This window comes from Sesamum indicum, linkage group LG5 (assembly GCF_026168435.1).
Source record: "Sesamum indicum cultivar Baizhima isolate 11 linkage group LG5, ASM2616843v1, whole genome shotgun sequence".
Lineage (NCBI taxonomy): Eukaryota > Viridiplantae > Streptophyta > Magnoliopsida > Lamiales > Pedaliaceae > Sesamum > Sesamum indicum.
Genome location: NC_142661.1, coordinates 5,081,091 through 5,103,595, shown reverse-complemented (window position 1 = coordinate 5,103,595; position 22,505 = coordinate 5,081,091). Strand labels below are relative to the sequence as shown.

The following is a 22,505-nucleotide window of genomic DNA, read 5'->3' as shown; positions in this document are numbered from 1 at the left end:
CAGATTTTGGGCACTAACACCTTGACGAATAATGACATGTTGCACCACCATTTGTATTTGCATCCGGTGATCGATGCATTGCCTCCTTTCTTACCCGATATCTTTCATTCCAAATACACATGAAATACTTCATGACAAAGGTCCTCTCCCTAGTATTATAAATGGCTCTTTCAACTTGCACCACCTCCAATCTTGGTCATGGGTGATTTCTTTGTTGACAGTCTTCAATGATAACTAAACCTTAGTAAACGTTTGAATTTCTCTTCAACTTGTTATGAAGAGATTAAGTATCAAGCGTATTGAGATGCTACTTTATCTCATACTTGGTTTAAGTATTGCTAGCTTCTCCACAAGAGCAAATTTGAAAGGAAAAGAAGTTACATTCATCAAATTTCTGTTGTTGGATTATATAATTTTTATAGAGTAATTTGAATCTAAATATTTTAGTATGCAGTGGACCTTCAATTATATAAACAAAAATTGGATTGGATTAAAGGCTGGAAAAAGTAATTTTATGTAAGATAATCGTGATTGGGAGTTTTTAATGGAAATATAGTCTGAATATGTAAGAAGTTGGCAAGTTGAGAAAGATGTAGAGAATATACTAAATAGATATATGGATCAGAGAGCCATGACCAGAAACACAAAATGTAACATATATTGTCCCAAGTATGAAAAACAAAATACTAAGAGACACAATTTTGTGCCTTGTAGGATAATACAAGGGAATTAACGCATTCAAAATCATTGCATGGCAAACCAATGTTGTGCACTAAGACTTATTACAAAAAAAAAAATGTATGCATATTTAATAAGGTGATGAAGAGAGAATATGTAATAGTTGCAACATTTAGTTTCTTGTGGGGCTTCCAAACATGAAACACAGAGAAACTTTTTTATCAACAAATCAGAGTAAATAAGAAAAAATGTATATAATTATGGAAGATACCGTAATTAATGTCTTCCCTTCTCCATTAATATAGTTAAGAATATTAAACCGTGAGCCATGGTAGTTAGTACTCTAAGTTGCGGTCAGAATCTTTTCTTGTGATTTTATTTTTTTTGTAATATTAATTTTATTTATTTATTTACTATTCTTTGTCCTTATTTCATACGCTTATCTTTACCACAAAATATTTCCACCTCTTTGATATTCTATTTTCTCCACAATACCCTCAAACATTTTTATTTGCAGAAACGAAAGTTGGCCAAGTAGATACCAAAATTTGGGATGTTCTCTCTATGTTTTAAATATGAATTCTTTAACTAATCAAATCTTCAGGTTTCGAGTCAAAGAGATGCAATAATCATTTGGTTTCTTGATCATATTATCATCATTCAACAATCAATTATATTGGATAATTGATGTATGCCATAGATAATTTTTTTCCTCTATTTTTGTTCATTACGCATAGATAATTCATATTCTTGCACCCAAAAATTAAGAATTAGTACTATTTTAGTTTTATTGGTCATAGGGATCTCACATTATATCTTGTAATTGAAAAACTTTCACCGAACTAATATTAATTCAACTGTCATGGACTACATACATGGTTGCTAGTCGATGATCAAGATGCCTAAAAAGTCGGGCTCAATGGGGACCCAACCTAGGTCTGATTGACCCAATAAAGAAAAGTGCATTGGTCTAATCCAAGCCAATCCTAGGTTGATCCCAACTATCAATACTTGGGATAGGCCCAACCCAATGACCTACAACCTTTTTATTAGAATAAATGACCAAAAAAAAATTAGATTTGTCGAGAGGTATTTTATTCTGATAATTAATAGATGTCATGTAATATTATTTTGAAGCATAAAATGAGTATTCTCTTATTTTCCATCTACTTTGTTATGCTCATTTTGTATATTTGCATTTACTTGAACATCACAACAAAGCCTACATAGCAATTAACAATCGTCCAGTTCGGCTGCGCATTGGATGGCGGTCATGAAATCAACTGCCAAAAGGTTGGGTTTGAAATGTTTCAAGTCGAGGACCTCGAGAATGGGCATCAAGAGTCCTATGGAATCTTGCACTAAGAGTAGCATTCAATTGGTGAGTACCGTTTTTCATCATTGACAGACGCGGGCCGTCTATGCGATCCTAGTGGATTGATTGATGAGGTGTTATATAAACTGAACTGACTAGTGGGATCGTCATATGGAAGCCTACGAGGCTTGATCGGTATGACTTGAATTCCCTACTTCGGTAGTACGAGAGTAGTCCTCAGACTTGAGGCATCATTATAGTCACATGCATATGATGACTGTGTCCTGGATCTATGAGAGAGGGGATTGTGTCACAGACATGATCATAATAAGCCTTACCTAGTACAGTCAGAGTATGTAGCGAGGACGGTGAGTTCGAAGAAGAGGATCCGTACCCTATCAATATGTGACAGAGGTATATGCTATGCACTTGGAGATGTGTTCACACACTATGAACCTTTGGCCATAATCATTGATCGAATATGAAAAAGAGGTTCCTATGTTGAGAAACTTGGCGTAACATGATCTCAAGTATTAAGCATAGACGCTTAGTCCTTAAGTATTAAGCATAGACGTTTAGTCTAGGATGGAAACCGAAATCTAATTGGGTACCGTAGACTATGGCCAGAAGACATAGATAGGAGGACTGTACCCGTATAGACTCGAGTGCCTAAATATTCACACAAAAATTCACCTAGTCTCTAGTGCCATGGACCGTTACGAGACGGCAACACATAATGACGGGCTTCCTTGAATAAGGGTAAATCAATAATTATTAATTAAATTATATTTAATTAATAAAACTATTAAACACTAGCCCAAGTCTAGCTTAAAGATGAACCTAAAAAGTCATACACAAAAAAATTAGAAAGAAATAAAGGAGTTAGTTTGGAATTAATTCCACAAGCAATTGGATTACTTACAAAGAGATATCCATTGGATAGAAAAGACCGAAGAATAAATTCATGACATTAATTTGTATTAGGCATGTCCTTATTATTTAAAAAGTTGGATCGTATTAATTAATAAAGACATTAGGATTATGAATTTAATTAGATTAAATACAAGTTGGCTTCAATTCAATGTATTTTTATTAAAATTTGATTTAAATAAAAATTCATTGGGTTTGTAATTTTTTTTGTAAAAATCAGCCAAAGCCCCTAATTTTGAGCCCATGAAAGTTCCATGGAAAGAAACAAACGGCTAGCAAATTGCAATTTTTGGAAGGGTAATTCTAGCCATTCTTAAGCATCAATACAAGATATATATATATATATGATACATAATTATTTAAAAAATATTTACTATCACATTATTACACAACACAAAAAATTTCCCTTCTTCCTCACCTACCTCTTGACTGCCCCTCTCTCTCTTGCACTTGGAGTAATTTTTTCTCTTGTTCTCTCTAACAAAGAGAACATTGAGATTTCGATTCAAGTTGCGGTGTGGACGAATTAGAGGGTTCATTCGTTAGAGCCTCAAGTGAAGATCATGTAAACTGAACATTAGAAAATGAAGGTCCATTTTTCACCCCTTTTATTTTTTGGATTCTTTGATCCCACATCAGCCCATTTATTATTTTTTGGATTTTGTGGTCAAGTAACTGAACTGACTCACGGGGATCATCATATGGAAGCCTTGGAGGCTTGATCGGTATGCCTTCAGTCGCCGGCTCCGATAGTATGGGAGTAGTCCTCAGACTTGTGAAATCACGGCAGTTCCGTGCATAACATGACTGTATCCCAGATCTGTGAAAGAGGTATAAGTATTTAATTAGATTAAATAGAAGTTGGGCTCAATTAAATTGAATTTTTATTAAATTATATTTAAATAAAAGTTCATTGGCTTGTACTTTTTTAAGGGTAAAAATTGTTCAAGCTCAATTATTTTGAGCCAAGGGAAATTCCATGGAAGGAAATAAATGGCTAGCACATTGTAGTTTTGGAAGAATTAGAGGGTTCCTGCGTTGAAGCCTCAAATGAGGAGCATTTCAAGCAGTGTAAAAAACAAAGGTATCATGTTTCAGCCATTTATTTTTTTCTGTATTGGTAATACAACATCAGCCCCATGTTCTTTTTATTTTTAGTACATCAAACACCGGGAAACTTTAAGGGTACACCGTTTGAACTCATTTATTTTCTGCATTTAATTTTTTCTATTATGCATTTTATTTATTTCTTCCATTAGCACATTCCCCAGCCATACCACGCGATTCCCTTCAAGACCATGTCTTGAACTTATCAATAATATTACAATCGTTTGTATATTTCTGTTTAATTCTATCATGTAGAAAATGTCAAAGAACCCCTTAAGCCTGATAATGGAGACTAATAAATTCAATGGCACAAACTACAATGATTTGCTGCGAAATCTAAAGATTGCCCTAGATTTCGAGAACCAGGGCAATGTCATTGACAAGCCGCTCCCGGCGACATTGCTGAAAGGGTCCTCGCCTGAAAAACATGTGACATTTGAGAGGTGGTATGGGAACAACTACAACGTCCGCAGTATCATATTAGCTTTGATGACCAATGACATCCAAAAATAATATGATAGGTTGGAAGACGTTCCCTCGATAATGCTTCGCACAAAGGAAGTTTATGTGATTCCTGAAAGGCATATTAGATATGCCGCTACAAAAGCATTTTTCTAGACGAAGATGATTGAAGAATCTTCTGTGCAAAGTCATTGGATCAAAATGCTTCCCTGGTGGAAAAGCTCACAGACCTCAAAGCTAGGTTTGACAATATTACGTACATCGATGGGATCCTCCAATTAATTCCTCCCTTCGATGACCCGTTTATCATTAACTACAAGGGAAAAAGAAAACTTTAGTACATTAACTTTGTCTCCGTTCAATTTTGGTACACTCACTTTTGCAATATCAATTTTAGTACACTATCTTTCAAATTCGAGTAAATCTGGTCGATCAGCTAATTTTATGACATTTTTACCCTTTCAATGGAAATAGCTAGATAATCCATTTTTCATGCTCTTAAAATGGCCCAACATGCTTTCGACATAAATTAAGACCTCATAAATTTAGAACTTGCTTTGACTGCTCTATTTTCGGGTATTCCAAGTCTCGGTTTAACGGACTTCTTCCAACCACAATACCGCAGTAGATGGTTCGCAGGAACTTGGCTCCTTTAGTAATAATACATCACAACCCTATTTCGTTTCCTATCTTACGACATAAAAGGGACTCCAATATAGGGAATTAATAGAATTTTGGATAAACAAGTTGAAGAGAAGCCTAACTTTTATTGAAAAAATATATAGAATATTACATAGATATTATTCCTCCATTGGAGGAGATAACTATTTAGCATCTCATGGTGTAGAGGACTTGACTTATTGGGGAAACCCCCATAAACTGAAAAATTAAAATATTACAGAAAATTGAAAAAGACTCAGAACTCTAATACTTTGAAGAGTAGGGGAAGTTTTTCTTGTGTCTCTCTTCTGCTTCATTGAATCTTTATTTATAGGCATCCGCGGACTTCAAATTCAAACTCCAACCTTCTTTTGTGATGACGTCATTGCATTCATCATCGCCTCGTAATTTCCAATTGTTGGTCATAATGATTTGTCGATCACATGATTTCCAGCTATCTTTCCTGCTTTTTTGACTGTTGGCCTTTATCGTTTACTGCCGACAGTCTGATCCTTGCTTGTTCATATTTTTTAATTTTTACTTGTTTTTGTAAAAATGTTTTTCTTTCCCTTGTCTTGGTCTGGTTCGGGTTTATACGTGACCAGAATTTTTGTCCCGAACAGGGGCTTCTCTTGTTTCTCACAGCAAGGGCATAAATGATTATGCCATTGCCCAACATGCAACATGTTGCACATCTTCATCCTCGTTGCTTTGGTCGTCGGAAGCTTATTTTTCCAAATTAAAATCCTCTTCTTTTCAAATAAGTTTTCTGCGAAGTAAGTGCTTTTTCCTGTCATGGAGCTTAACAACAACGATCCATTCACTTTGTTTGAGAAAATCTTGAATGGATACTTGACTTTGTCCATCTCTGTGAGGTAGACCCATAATCTCCAAGCTCTCCTGGTAGAGATACTGTCTTCACTAATGGACAATACCAAGGGAGCTTCTCCTAAGGCAGGTTTGATCTTGTTGAAAGCTACCATATCTGGCGTCTGCAGCTTAATAAAATAGAATGCTGGATGAGACCCATTTCCAGCAGTTTTTGAAGCTACTAAAACGAATTTTATCTCCAGAACGTCCCCTCTCTTTTGCTATGAATCAAAGACCGCCCCACTAATCCGCTCCGGAAGTTTTGAGAGTTCCAGAAAACTCGGCCACATAGTATGAACTAAAGCAAGAGCTCCAAAATCATACCATTCTCGGACATCTTCTGGTTTAGACCCCTCTAACATCCAGACTCTGTTATATTTTCTGGATGTTTCGATAATGGACTTGCCTGGGTTCACTCCTTTGCGGGAAATTAATTTTTCCCACATGTATTGATAATCCTGCCAAGCAGAAGAAGATATCAATTCGTTAGCATTAGCCTTAGAGGTTGCTGTCATTGGCCTAAGACTAATCTCTCCCTATTTAACCCTAGAGGTGCTGGGTTGACTTGAATCTACAGGAGTTTGTACTTCCTGTGATTCAATTATTGTCGTTTCACCAGAATCTGATAATGGCCTTTGTGCAATCGGTACTTGTATCCGATGCTACAGGTCTAGAGCCTTGTACTGTAAAGGCATGTTTTGGGTCATGCTCCCTCAACTCGTGAGTTATCCCCGAAGGTGACACCTTCCGAATTTGTTCTCGTAAGTCGTTCCATAGCGAGGTGGATGCTAATAAGGAACTTCTTATTGCTACATGGACTGTGTCTTGATCAGCTCTTTGGGTTTGTCCAGTAACCTGGGCATTAACCGCTAACTGTCCGAACTTTCTGTCTGTCTCCTCGAGGTTTTCTCGGAGGTTCCTGAGTCTCAACATGATGGAGTTTGCGTCAGATGCCTCCAACTCGTCAAAAAATCTGCAAGAATATTTTCATGAGATTTTATAACGATAATATTATAGCAATAATATTGGCATTCAGCTTGCCATCTGATAATACGAGTTTTCGCTATTTTCGATTCTAATTTATTTTTTAAGAAAGCCGTAACATCAGTATTATCAACTTTTAAAGTAAATTCTTTAGTAAATAAAAATAAAGGCCACTTCTTAAAAGCCCTTCAAACTGTAGAATTATTTCTCGTTAATATGCCAAACTTTGGCTTGTTCTAAGAACAACCCTCCTGTGTATCTACAAGGTTCTTCCCCTGTAGTTGTCTTCTTCATGAGCACTGCTGCCCATCTGTAGTCATTAGCGTCTGTGGTATAGCAAGCTTTGGAAGATTCCAGCAAACCTGTTTTAGGTCACGAACCCTTTTTGTGTGGATTTCTTTCCATTTCCACTTTGAACTTTCTGTTTCATTCAACAGTGGTCGGAAATCTTTTCTGTATCTTGCAAGATCCTTAATGAAGATATCTGCAACATTAACAACTCCCAAGAAGCTCTGTATATGCTTCTTGTCTTTGAGTATGTATGGAAAATTGCGAATTTTCTCCACAATATGGTCCTGTAACTTAATCCCTGTTTCGTCAATAAGAATTCGTAGAAATTCAATTTTATTGACAGCAATAGTAGCTTTCTTTTCAGAAAGTACTAAACCTTCTCTGTGGCATGCATTAGAAAATAACTCTAGATATTTAATATGTTCTTTCATATTTTTAGATGCAATTAGTATATCGTCGATATAGACAAACATGAATTTTAATAATCCTTAAAAAGATTATCCATTTTTATTTGAAATATTTGGGATGCATTAGCTAAATCCATTTGAAGCACATTCTAGATATATTGTCCCTGTGGTGTGGAGAATGCAGTGAATTTCATTGATTCATTTTTTATCTTAATCTAATAAAAACCAGATCTGCAATCAAATTTAGAAAACACTTTCGCTCCTTTGATGCAATCAATTAAGTGTTCTCTACTAGGAATGTAATAACCATCAAATTCTAATATTTTGTTTATACCTTGATAGTTAGTAACCAACCTGGGTTTACCTCTCTTAATCTCACCATGGTTTCTTACCAAAAATCCAGGGCTACGGTAGGTAGAGACTCCAGGTTCAATGAGTCCAAGACTGATATGCTCTTTGATTATCATCTGCATATCCTCTTATCCTCCATGTTCATCTGGATAGGTTTGTATCCAACATACTCGTATTTGCATATATCTTTGACCTTCAGAGTAGCTTCGATCTTGTTCCTATCCCACCAAGCCTGAGGATTTTCACTGAAGTTCCTCTGGATGAGCCTCTTCACATTCTCAAAAGAAAGCTTGCTCTTTTTGCTGATGTCTAGTGATTTCATTTCCAGTAGTGCTCCTTTAAGGTTCAGAATTTCCTCCTCGGATTCCTTATAGAAGATATCGGTCTCTATGAGTCCCTGCTGCCTGACAGACAAAAGGACCTTACCAAATTTTCTCTTATCCTGCAATTTTGGATGAGTTAATCTGGCATCAAAATCACCACGTTTGATGAAAAAATTTATTGGCATGATCCTGTTAAATGCATTTTCTCTTCGCCTCACCTGTATCTCACTACCACAGTTAGTAGTAAAGATTAACAGATTCCTTTCATTATCCTGCATATATCTTGCAAATATTTGAATAAAATTGTTACCCAGCAAGATATCGGCAGCTATATCATTAAAGTAAATAAGAGGTGTTTTTACCCTAAACCAGGATGATCCAAATGTTCCTCCAATCATGGCTTCTCGTATTCTCTTATTGAGTATCAGGATTTTTTGTGAAAAATCCCTTCCTGCAATAACGGGTAAAGTTTCCCTTGCTTTCTTAGGGAAAACTCCAAGTTTTGTCGTGCAAATTCCTGATCCTGAATCAATATAAGCTGCAAATACTCCGTCTTATATTGATCATACAACATACCAACATATATGTATATAGAAAAGGGACTCGTCATTCAATCCTTGTGGTAACACCATCGAAGCTGAATTCCATTCCGTTACCTTTTCTTCCCCAAGATTTATTATCTTCAAGAAAAGTTAACCCCAAAGACATATTTTCATTTTCTCGTCATACAACACCTGTAACTAAAATTTCATGGCATGTTATTTCTAGCAGGCCCTCATATATTCCACAACAGGTTGCTGCAAATGATATAAGTAATCATAAGGAAAAAAATCTCTTTCTTAGTAATGTCAAATATAACTTGTATTTTTCATTCCATCATTCAGGGCATGTAGGTTTTATGTTATGTACCCTAATCTCTTGAGGAGTTAAAGCTTTTAATAACTCGTTCTCCTTTCCTTTGTAGCCTGTAATCCTATCTTCCGAAAATGACATCTGACTACTAAACTCAGTTCTAGAGCTAAGTGTTCTATCTAAAACTGGGTGATCTTTTATGATGATATTAACACCACCTATTCTAGGTATCCTAATAGGATCTGGTGTCATTACTTTGGTGAATTCCTTGAAAATTCTAGGAATCTCAATGTACTTTTTCTTAAGAAATAAATCTGAATGATGCGTATTGGAAAGGGCTTAAGCTATTCTATAAGTTATAGAGTATGGTCTATTACCTCCATTTCTTAGATCTTTTCTTTTGAAATATTGATGAAGGGCTAAGACTCTACTAAAATTTTGGTATGCTAGATCGTATACAATCTTAGGGTTAATGTCAAACATAAGTTTTCCTGCATACAAATTTCCTATCATTATTCCAAGACAAACATCTCTCAGGTTTTTGATTCTTCTATCCATTATCGATAAATGTATTTCTGAATCAATTCCTTCCTTAGAAGTCGCTTTTATTACTAATTCAGTAGTTCCTATGTGGATCCATTTCATAGTAATAGCTACTTCTACTCTAAGCTTACTTAATTCTTCAAGAATTTCTTCTTTAAGAATTAGTTGCATTCACATCACATTACCAGTAAGTTCCATACGAATAGCAAACTCACCTGAACTTACTTTATAGATTATGTGATGCTTCCTTTGGTTCAATCCTCTCTGGTTCAGGACTTTCCCAATTCCTCCAATCCTAAATCCATCGTATGGGCTGAGGTTGGAATCTTATCTCATGATTCTTTCCATAGTTTTGTTTGACACCATCATTCTAGAAAAGAACCCTAATAGGCTTTCGGAAGTTTGAAGCCTATCTCCCTCATTGTAATATTCTGACTTGGTAGAAGATCCATCCGAATCAGTCTATATTTCCTCCTCATAGACGCTTTCGTCTGAAGGAAGATCTTTGAATTGGTAGATGGGTACCAAATCGCCATAGTAAACTGCATCTAGAATATCATCCATGGCTTCAAATTTTCTCAATTCACCACGTTTCTACAGGCAATAGGAGGATACATATCCTTTTGATCCACAAGTCCAGCAATTGCAGTCTTTGAAACTTTCATTGGCTCAGGTATGGGCCCGTCTGAAAGTTTTTCTTATAGGGGTTCTTCCAGTGGATCTTGTATTTGATCCTCTAGATCCTTGGGATGAAACCCTTGTTGGTCCTGTTCTCGGTCCAGATTTATATGTTCTAGCTTGCGTCTTGGACCACCATGATTTTTGTCGGGAAAAGGTTCTTCTGGAACTTTTGGGGTAGGAATTACTATTTTGCTTCCTCCTTTTCCTCGGCTCGCTTGATTCTCCTATAATAGTCGTTTCAATCATTGTTATCACAACAGAGAGGAGTTTGTTTGATTTTACCTCTCAGTCCTTTTTCATATTCTTTTGGATGGATGCTTGATAATATCAATCCTTCAGTTTGTCTTTAAGGAAAGACATTTTTCGCGCCACTGAATCTAGTTGTCCTCCAGGTACATTGTATGATTGGATCAACATTTCCCTCCATGGACTGCATATCTTTGCAAAGAACATTAGAGATGCTACTTCTGTTGCTACTCCACTCTGCAACAAATACTTGCGTATCCAATAGATATATTCATCTACTGCGCAAATACTTCTTAATTCAAGGCTGAAGAGAGCGTGCGCATATTCTATTGCCTTTCTGCTCTACTTCCTTCGAAGTACCCACCTCCTATGAAATGTATCTTGATAGGCCTTCCTAGCCAGTCTGCTATCGCGGCTTTTGAAAATCCTGCATGGATGTTGGCTTTGATATCTTCTGGGGTATTATCCCATTCGATCTTCATAGATCCCTCCAAGCTCAACTCCACAAGCTTTATGAGGCTTTCTTTGATGAGCTCTAGGGTAGTTGTTGCTATCTTGATGGCTGCAACCCGTTCGTCAATCGATTTCTCGGTATTTCAGAAATCGATATATCCAGGTTTTGGTATAGCCTCATATGGATGTAAGGGCTGGAGCATGGTCTCGCCTAAGGTGTATTTTCAGGCAGTCTTTTTGGATTTCTCCCTGGATTTTCCTTTAGCCTAGTTCCCACAAACGTTGGAGTGGCATTAGTGTGAAAATCCGTGCTTTCTATCATTGGTTGATCCTGTGGAGGATCATTAGAACATGTGCTTCCCTCCGACGGTTGTAGTGATGGAGTGATTTCATTTGTTTGGATATTGACAAAATCTACAATCTCGAGTTGGGAAAAGTGTTCTGCCAATTCTTGTAGATCTAATAGATCGCTCTTGTTACCTCCATTATTTTATTGATCTGATAGATGTGATAATCAGATCTTTTCTGGACTTCAACTTTGGAATTTCCGTGGCCTTCCCTTTCTGGTGTAGAAGAGGTACTTACTAAGGGCGTCCCTAATTCGCTCCTATCTAGATCTTGATGTCTCAAGGTTCTCCCATTTGTTTCTTTTCAGATCTGTAATTTCTGCCCTTAGATCTATAAGGCCCTTGTGTAGATCGGGAAGGATCTTAAGGACCTCGCCCACCTTTTGGCTCAAAAATTCTATTTTCATAGGTATATGCATTAACCTATGTCCATAGTTTTGAACTGTCTTTTGTATCTCCATCAGATCTTGGAAGATCTTTGATGTATCCGGATCGAGTTCTTTCCAATCTGTCATAATTTTTAGAACTAAATTATGAAGCAATTTACCGGTTCCGCTTCTCCTGGCTAGGATTTTACCATGAATTTCAATGGAGCGTAAAAGCTTCACTGCATTCCCTGGTAGTACTTGTCGAACCTCAAAATTTCTCAGCCATTCTTGTTTTTCTTCCAGCGTGACAAGTTTTGGATTAATCCTCGTGGGACCATTGTAACAAGAATTTCAATGAAAAATTCTCTTCTTTCTGTTTCCGGAATCTGGAAATATTCCCTTTTTTTAGAGTAACTCGAAGGTTTGTTTAGTTCCATTTTCTCTCGGAGGGTCTCCTCCATTAGTGGATAAATAATATAAAAATGCAATGTAATCATATATTTCTTCAATAAACCTAGGCTTTGATACCATTTTGGTGAGCATAGATGAAAATTTAGAATTTTAGTGTAAATGGACTAAAACAGCTCTTTTTAAGTCTACTTAGTGGTAAAAATGTTCCAAAATTGTCCCAAAATCCGTCTGTGGACCTAATTTAAGCGATTCTGCAAGTTACTATACTTAACTGGAAAATGCATAAACATAATGGACTAAAATTCAATGCGGGGAAACTTATTGGACCAAATTAATCTTTTTTCCTTAACTACAACATGAATGGACTTGAGACGTCTATTTATCTATTAATTAATGTGCTCGTCTAATATGAGGTAACGACCCACAAGTTTGCTCGAGCAGTATTGATAGGAGAGACTTTGACCTCCAAGGCGAAAGGCAAGAAGGTCGGATGCTGGAAGAGGAAAAATGGAAAAGGAAAGGTCATCGTAGCCACTTCTAGCACTCCAAGTGCCGATGTTGCTCCGGTGTGAAAGAAGAAAGGGAAAGGGAAGAATGACGGTTCACAGCGATCAAGGACAAATGATGTTTGCATTCATTGTCATGAAAGGCGGCATTGGAAGAGGGAGTACCCACAACTCCTCTCCAACCAAGCCACGTTTGTGATTCAAGTAAATATGATAACTAATTTTTATTCTTAGGTAGTGGATACTGGCTGTGGAGCTCAAATCTGCAATGATTTACAGGTGCTGGAAAGAAGCAGAAGGCTGTGTATGGACGAGATGCTCCTAAAGGCTTGGTGAGGGCAAGGTCGTAGCTGCGGAAATTGTGGGATCTCTCAACTTAGCTATTAGTGATCGTATTCAGATAGAATTCAAGAACTGTTATTATACACTGAACATGATCAAAAATATTATTTTCATTCATGTTTTAGACAATGATGGTTATGCATTTAAGATCAATAAAAATAGTTTATATTTTATGATTGATGGTAACCTTCATCTGCTTAGTACATTAACAAATGGTCTTTATATTTTCCAACAATAAAATTGGATTATTACTGCCCCACACAAATGAAAATTAAAAAATCATGAAAACGCATAGATTTGGCATGCAAGGTTAGGTCATATCTCCATAGAATAGATGACGAAGTTGGCAGAACTAAAGAGTCTAGAGGTAGACGAATTGGATAACATATCAACTTGCGAATCCTGTCTAAAAGAGAAAATGATCAAGAAAGCTTTTGTTGGACAAAGTATGCGTGCTACTGGTCTGTTGGAATTAATCTACACAGATGTCTGTTGACCACTAAATATTTTGGCTAAAGGAGGATACTTTTGTTACATAACATTTACAGATAATCACTCACGGTATGGTTATGTTTACCTCATGAGGTAAAGGACTGAGCCCTTTGGTAGATTTAAGGAATTCAAACTTGAAGTACAGAATCAAAGTAGTCGTAAGATCAAAACTCTTGTGTCAAATAGAGGTGGGGAATATTTAAGTAGTGAGTTTATGGATTACCTAAAAGAGAATGGAATTCTCTCTCAGTTGACTCCACCTGAAATGCCGCAGCTTAATGACGTGGCTGAAAAGAGAGATCGAACTCTATTGGACATGGTTCGATCCATCATGAGTTTTACCTAACTACCCTTGTGCTTCTGGAGTACGCTCTTGAGACAGCGGCCAAGTTGCTTAACATGGCGCCGTCCATAGCTGTGCCTTAAACGCCATTTGAGATATGGCACGGCAAGCCAACATTCTACAAGTTCTTGAGAGTATATGGTAGCCCGACAAACATCAAGGGGCTAGTAGGAGACAAACTAGAATCAAGGTCTAGTTTGTACAAGTTTGTCGGTTATCCAAAAGAAACTGCGGAGTTTTATTTCTATCACCCATAAACAAAATATTTTTATCTCGAGAAACGCAGTATTTTTGGAAAAGAGTTTTCCCATGGATAGCCAATGTGACGAGGAACTGCTTGAAGAGTCAAGTGAGATGCCTCATCAAAATAATGCAACATCATCTGTACCTACGGTTCCCACTAGTAGTGCTCTAGTTCTCTGTAGGTGAACTAGAATACCTCAATGTCCTAATAAGTTGGATTCTTAGGATTGCCTAGCCAATTAGATGGTGATCTAACAACATACAGAGAAGTGGTGTTTGACATTGACTCGGATAAGTGGCTTGAGGCCGTGAAATCTGGAATGGACTCTACACTTCGAATCAAGATTGTACCCTCATGGACCCACCTAAAGGCGTTAAGCCAGTTGGTTGCAAATGGGTCTACAAACATAAGCTTGGAGCTAATGGGGAGGTTATTGCGTTCAAGGATAGGCTCGTGGCAAAAAGATATACTCAACGACCCGGGGTCAACTTTAAGAAAACCTATTCACCCGTGGCAATGGGTAAGTACAATGGGATAGTGTTTGCCATTGCAGTATTTTATGACAATGATTTATGGCAGATGGACGTTAAAACAGCCTTTTTAAACGGTTTCATCGAGTAAGAGATCCACATAGATCAGCCAGAAGGTTTCACATCTTCTGCAGAAAAACAGTAAGTATGTCATCTCCAGAGGTCCATCCATAGCCTCAAACAAGCTTCCCATTGCTGGAACACTCATTTTAATGAACTCATAGGGAGATATGATTTCTTCAAAAATGAATCTAATCCTTGTGTATACAAGAAGATCAGAGGGAGATCGGTTACGTACCTGTACTTTATGTTGAAACTATGTAGCTCATTTGGAATGATGTCAAGATATTAGCAAACATAAAAGCATGGTTGTCCACTGAATTTTCCATTAAGGATATGGCTGAGGCTTCCTACATCCTTGGCATCAAGATCTACAGGGATATATCCAAAAGGATGTTAGGATTTACCCAATCCTTGTACATTGATAAAGTCTTGAAGAGATTCAAATACGAGGATTCCTTCCAATGAGGTATAGGATTAAGCTGTCCAAGAAACAGTCTTCCAAAATTGATGAGGAACTTAAATGGATGTCAGACATTCTCTATGATTGAACCATAGGCAGTATTCAGTACGATGTCTTATGCACTAGGCCCAATTTCGCATAAGCTTTAAGCGTAACTACCAAATATCAGGCGTGTGCTGGTGAAGCACACTGTTGTGCGGTCAAGACCATACTTATGTACCTGAAAAGGACTAAAGATATGTTCTTGATCTATGGTGGTGGATAATTGATATTGGAAGACTACAACGATGCTAACTTCCAGTCGGACGATAATGATGCCAACTCTGAATCAGGTATTGTATTCAAGCTAAATGGTGGTGTGGTTACTTGAAAAAGTTCCAAGCAAGCTACCACAGCTGATTCCTGTTGGAATAGGCGACCAAAAAGTCAATTAAATTGGTTTTTTTTAGAACCATCAAGCAATCTTTATCTAAATAAAGTTGTCCCGATGAATATGAAAATTATTCATCCTGGCGCATGTATTTGTTGTGCTTATAAAATTACATCAAGCACTGCTTTCACATCACAACAGATGCCCATAGACCACTTTGTAACCCATGTAGTTAGCGTCTATGAAATTTTGTGGGTCAGTTGATCAGGTGGTCAATTGACTGAACTGACTCGCGAGGATCGCCATATGAAAGTCTTGGAGGTTTGGGTAAGTATGACTTGAGTCCCCGACTCTGATAGTACGGGAGTAATCCTCATACTTGAGAAATCACGACAGTCACGTGCATGCGATGACTATATCTTTAATTTGTGCGAGAGGTGATCGTGTCTTAGGCATCGTCATCATAAGCCATGTCTAGTGCAGTCAAAGCATGTAGCGAGGATGGTGAGTTCTAAGAAGAGGATCCGTCCCCTTTAAAATGTGACAGAGGTTCTCCGATGCACTTGGAGATGCTTTTATGCTCGATAAATCTGTGGTCACACTCATTGGTCGAATAGGAAACGAGGTTCCTATGTCAAGCGATTTGGCGTAACGCAATCTCAAGTACTAAGCATAGACGCCTAGTGCAGGATGGGAGCCGACACCTAATTTCACGCCCTAGACTAAGGCCTCGAGACGGTAGACGGAAGGACAGTACCTCTATGGACTTGAGAGCCTAAAATTTCACATGGATATTCGCTTAGTCTCTGGTACCATGGACCATTGCTAGACGGAAACGTTTGGTGATGGGCTTTCTTGAGTTAAGGTTGATCGAGAATTATTAATTAAATATAATTAATAATAGTGTTTGACACTAGCCTAAGTCTAGCTGAAAGATGAACCTAAAGAGTCACACACAAATCACTGAGAATGGACTAGGAATTAATTGAGAATTAATTCCATAATTAATTGAATTACTTATAAATGAGAGGGATCCATTGGATTGAGGAGCCTAAAAATAAATTAATAGGATTAATTTATATTGGGCTTGCCCTTATTATTTAATAAATTGGACTTATTAATTAATAAAAGCTTATTGGGCACATGTATTTAATTGGATTAAATATATGATGGAATTAATTAGATGAATTTTAATTAAGTTGGATTCAATAAAAATTAATTGAGCCTTGTATTTATTTTTAATAAAATCGGACATTGCAACCCTAATTAAGTTGTTGGAAAAATCTGAAAAACAAAATTTCACTTTTGGAAAGTGCTATGTTAGTCATCCTTTATTTCGAATAAAGGATTTTTGATTTTATGGATTGTAGAATGAACCTAGACATTTTCTAGTACATCCGTACGAGGTATATATTTGTATATTAGTTATATGGAGAAAAAAATTCCTACCCTAGAAGCTCCTAATTCGACCGCCTCTCTCACAAGCACATTTGGTGTGTCTTTCTCCCTAATTTTCTTCTTGCAAAGAGAAATGAGGGATCCCATATTCTGGTGTGGTGTGGATGTCTCTTTAGAGAGTTTCTACGTTGAAGTCTCATGTGAATGGATCAACGAAATGGAGTTTCAAACAAATCAAGAAAAAGGTTATCCTTGATTTACGTTTCTTGCACTTATTGTTTAAATTTCACCATAAGCCCCGTTTAGTTTTATTATTGTTATTAGTAACTGTAATGGACGCCCGGGAACTCCAAAGGTCACACCTTGGTATCATGATTTTATTACGTTTAGGTTTTAATTTACGAATTTTATAGTTACGCTTTACTTGCTGGTTTCCTGGCCGATCCACTCGCATTTTTCTTGCTTTTAAGTGGTATCAGAGCCCGATTCGATGTAGGGGCTATGTATTTATGTGAATAAGCATGATACTATGATTTTATTATTTTTGAAGCATGATATTTATTTTTGCTTATTCTTGAATAATTATATGAGAAAATCAACATGTTTAGTTTTTGCAATTTTGAATTATTTAAGTATTTTAATAAAATTGATTTTTCTGCTTAAAATACTTGGTTTTAACTTTAGTTTAATGTGTGAAAAAAAATTATTGTTATAGCAGTGCACTACCGGCCTGTAGTGCACATTGTGGGCACGCGGGCAAAAGCTTGCACCCAGCCTAGATAGCTTAGGCCCTGCGTGCAGGTAGTGCGGCTGCTCCAGTTGACGGTTGAATGTTGGGCCATTTTTCATCGTTTTCCCGATAAGTTGAATTTTCTAATTTCTGCACATTTTTTGAAAAATATTAATTTTGGAGAAAATTGGATTTTTTCTATAATTAAATTGCTTTAAATAATATGGTTGATTTGCGTGCATTACATGCAGAGGGCTTTATCATCTCTTTGAATTAAAAATTTTAAACTTGATGCAATCAAACCTTAGCCCAGCAACGCTAAAAATCTTGTTGCTCGATTGCATCTTTACTCTACTGGTCCACCTGAAAACGTTTTCCCACCTAACACATATCGTTATGATTCGTTGGCAGAAATGAAAAACCACAAGTCAAATATTGCAGTAAGGAGCAGATAGACCTTACGCCACACGGTCAATAAAATTTTTTAAAGAAGAATTTAGGACTACATTGTCGGACCTTCTCCAAAGAGAGAAAACTCCTCCAAAAAGTGCTTTATGCTCTTCTCCTCCAAAAATTTACGTATGCTGCTCAATTGCGACGAACACAAGGCGGAAGAATAGTTTGCCATGTGCTCACCGTGCAGCTGCGTGGGTGAGGACGAGTTCCCTACGTAGTCTTGTACGAGAGGCTTCCAGTCAAGTCGTATTCTTTCTACGATGTGGGAAAGTTTCGAACTCAAAATTAAAGTTGAAAATTACTCGAGACTGAACCGTCTTATCTTTTCAAATTGCTATTGGGCCCCTACTGCTATCCGACTGATGCTTAGACATAAAGTCTGAAAACGTTTACCATAATATCAATGTTTGCTATGGTAGCTAATTTTTCAATACCAACACAATTAGTAGCGAACAATAAGCATCCAAGCAAGAAGAATTTGGATTAGAATTGGGCAGGGGCCGCGCGAACGCAGGCCCCCTCTATCACAAATTATGACGTAGGCTCGACCACTTGAGCCGACCTTAGGCGAGCGCCCCTCCCAAGTGCAATGGAAGTCGCCAACCTAAGCCATAGGCCTTGTTGATCACCCATTGACCCCGTCCAGGTAAGTATGGAGCTTTGACTACCTCATTCTCGTCATATTCCCTTCTGGTCACTAATTAAGTTTATTTTTCTTTCGATGTGGGATACTCATTGTTTGTCTTTCTACTTCAACTTCTTGCAGCTTCCAACATGTCGTAAATAAACAATTGAAGCAATCTATAGTAAACTCTTTCATAGAACTAATGTGGTGAAACATAAATTTAGCAGTTAATAGTTTTCAACATTTCTAACTAGCAACGATATGAAAGAAAAAGTATGCTGTGACGGGTCTAAGAACATTGCTTCAGATCCTCTATTTTGATTTAATGTTTCACCTTCTATTCAATTTGCTTGAAATTGACACGGAGCAGTGCATCCTCAGGTTCATGGTTTTGTGACACGAGATGTTAACATGTTTATTAGGTGAACGGACAAGGATGATGTGACTATAGTGGGCCGATAAATCTTGTTTTCATGATAATAATCTTGCAGTAGTTGAATTATTTCATTTTATGTTAAAATACACTTGCATTTTACTGTTCAATGTTCTCTATTCTTATCCAAGTTTGGGTGGAATGGTGGCTAGTCTATTTTCAGCAACCATAGACTAAAGTCATAGACCATTTTATGGCTTTTTCGTAACATGGCAACAGCTTTCTATAAAGTAAAACTCATTTTGCTTTTGAGTTTCTTTCTTCAAGGAAATGAGTTTCGTGATAACTTCCTTACAACAGTCGATAGAAGAACTCAAAAGTCTTGCAAGTAGACAGCCGCCTGACAAGCAATCGATAGTACTAAATTGCCACCAGACGAGGATGCTACAAAGCGAAAACAAACTCCCTTAAATTATAGTTCACTACTTTAAGGCCAAGACGTCAAACTGGGCTAAGGTTTGATTGTCAGTGGAGAGGTGGACAATACCAGGAGAGTAAAGATGCAATCGAGCAACAAGATTTTAAACTTGTTTTCTGCATATAATTTTAAACTTGGGATTTTCATCTTCTCTAGCATGCTTAATTGATATTATGTGCTAGTTGAATATGGATGGATAATCATGGAGCCCCAGACCGCATGTTTGTCTTTTAATTTTACTTAGTAGGCCCGTGTGCCCTTGTGATTTATTTTCTCCCTCCTTCTCGTTTTTAGTCTTGGAATAATAAAGTTTGCTATCTCCCTCATAATGTACTCCCTCCCACCTATGATCGGAGTTTCTTTTTAAATTGTAAGAATAGTATAGAATATTTTGGTGAGGTTTCTATTTTAATTGAGCCCATGGAAGAAGTTCCATGGAGGAGAAGACCCATGGAGAAGGCGGCAAACGAAGATATTACAAGGCTCATCTATATGTTGAAGGGTAAGACATTTTTTGTAATAGCATAGGGCCACCTTAGGCAATCCTTAGACTCACTGCGGGCTCAGTGGGTCGCATAAGCTGGGCTCGTGATCATCCAACAGGGGTACGATATGTTTCATTACATGCGATGCGTTTACCTAATGCTTTAAATATTTGATATTTATGCATGCAATGCTATTTTGTGATGAGGTCTCGATCAAACAACTCATTATTAACTCTCACTTGGTTGGACCAAGTTAATGTTTTAAGGCCCAAAATGGACTTGCATCAAAATAATTTAATCTATCCAACGTTTCCATCCACAATAACGTGGTGAGGAAGCTGCCACTACCCAAGTATGTTCTCACGAGTCGTGGCATATTTGGACTAGAGGCAAGGTGCACCATTAATGTGAACAAAGGAACACACTCACTGTTTCCCTGTCTCACGAGTCGTGGGGTGCGACGGTTGAGGTGTGACTTTATTGATGGGTTGAACCCAACACTAATTAAAATATTAACCCCATAAATGGACTTGGATCAAAATCGCATTTCGATCTATCCAGGCCTTCCATCCATAGCAATATCATGAAGAAGCTACCATCCAAATATGGTCCAATGAGTCGTGACATATTTGGAATAGAAGGCAAGTCGTGGGAGGCGATAATTGAGGTATGATTTGGTTGATGAATTGAGTTTAACACAGAATAACATGATTCGATTGGAGTACTCAGGATCATGTGAAGGGCTGAGGAAAAACGTCTTATGAATCTCATGGAATGAGAATGGCATCGGTTGCCTCCCATAAGGCTTTTTCCATGTGAATCATTAAAGCAGGCCATGATAAATTGTTCTTGTGGAACCCGAGCCTGCTAGGAAAGGATTTTTTGGAACCCCACTTGAGAGTGGTGGGATTTTGTAGAAACAGTGGGAGAAGTTAACGATTAAAAGACCGAGTCTTTACTTAAATTCAACATTGTTATAATCTACTTATTTTCTACTTTGTATTTAGAATGCATGTCTTGGATACCATTTTCCATTTTCTTTATTTTTGAGATTTATTTAATGGAATAAAATCGATTAAAGTTAAATGTGAAAATCGAAGGATTGTCCTCAATTTCCGAACCTAGAAATATGTCATGGAAAAGCCACTTCCATCAGACTTGTGAAAGTAGTCCTTGCTAAAGGAATGCTTGACGCTCAGGATTAAGGCATAAGGACAATCGCGAGGTCCGCAGCATCATACATACTTCTATCATCCATGAGCAGTAATGAATCTTTAGACTTTGTTAGGCTAAATTTAACTTAATCAATTATTATCCAATGAACTTTAGTTGGGCTTGATTTAATTTGATTAAATTAAGCTTGGTGCATACTTGAAGTCTAACCCCATTTAAGGGTGGTTGGAGCAAGTTAAGAAGGAGTTGAAACTCCTCACCATGATGAACATAATGGAGTGGTTATTTCTTTATGCTTGAAGGTTATTTGCGTGTGTGTGTATAGGTTGTCTTGGAGGCAAACTTGGTAATTATTGAAATTTGAATTCAATTATATGTAATATACAAACCTATAAACATATCAAGCATAACCATGAGATGAGCCAAGAAATTTGCTCATTTTCTCTCTAAAAAATATTGTCCTTTTTTGTTCTATATTGAATTGGATTCATGTTAGAACATAAAACAATCCAAAAGCACTAAAAAAGTTGCAGTTATTTTTCTTCTTGCTCTTTGTTCTATCTAGCAATAGAAAAAGAGCTACATCTATTCCATTTTGTGTTATGGACAACATAGAGGAATTCTAGTTTGAATTGTCAAGTGAATGAAATGGGAGAACATAAACAGAACAACGCACGTTGATGCTCACTTATAGAAATAAAAAGGTAAAGTTTGGTGTTTTGTTTCCATGCTTTTTGATTCATCCTCTGGCCACTTTTCTAGCATCTTTATATATTGGTTAGTATGCTTTTGACAAACACCAAACGCTAGAAAATTTCAAAGGGAACACCCTTTGAACCATTTTTAATTTTTTATTTCATACTTCTGTCACGTTCTTGGGCCATACTGATTCTTTTAATCAGAGCATAGTTTGATGTAGGGGCTGATGGTTATGTGATATTTGCATGTTGACTTGCTTTCACGGCTTTTGAAGCATGTTTTATCGCTTTTCGTTAAGTAATTATATGATGAAATTACCTTGTTTGATTTTTGCAATTAATTGGATGATTCAAGCGTTTGAAAAGTTGAAAATTTCTGTATTTATGCTTTTTTTGTTGTTTATGTTGAATAGACAAAATATAGGAAAAGAAATCGCAGTAGCACTGCCGCTGCTGAGAC

General features: G+C 37.0%; 1 long non-coding RNA gene and 1 other non-coding gene across 2 annotated transcripts; one reads left to right on the top strand and one right to left on the bottom strand.

Moving 5' to 3' along the window:
• The first annotated feature begins 18,486 nt into the window (after positions 1-18,486).
• On the top strand, positions 18,487-19,958 carry LOC148788041 (uncharacterized). The gene is made up of 2 exons (XR_016065573.1): positions 18,487-18,859; positions 19,539-19,958. It is a non-coding gene; the product is annotated as an uncharacterized LOC148788041 (long non-coding RNA).
• Positions 18,707-18,867, bottom strand: LOC148788042 (U1 spliceosomal RNA). The gene has a single exon (XR_016065666.1). It is a non-coding gene; the product is annotated as a U1 spliceosomal RNA (small nuclear RNA).
• Positions 19,959-22,505: the final 2,547 nt, after the last annotated feature.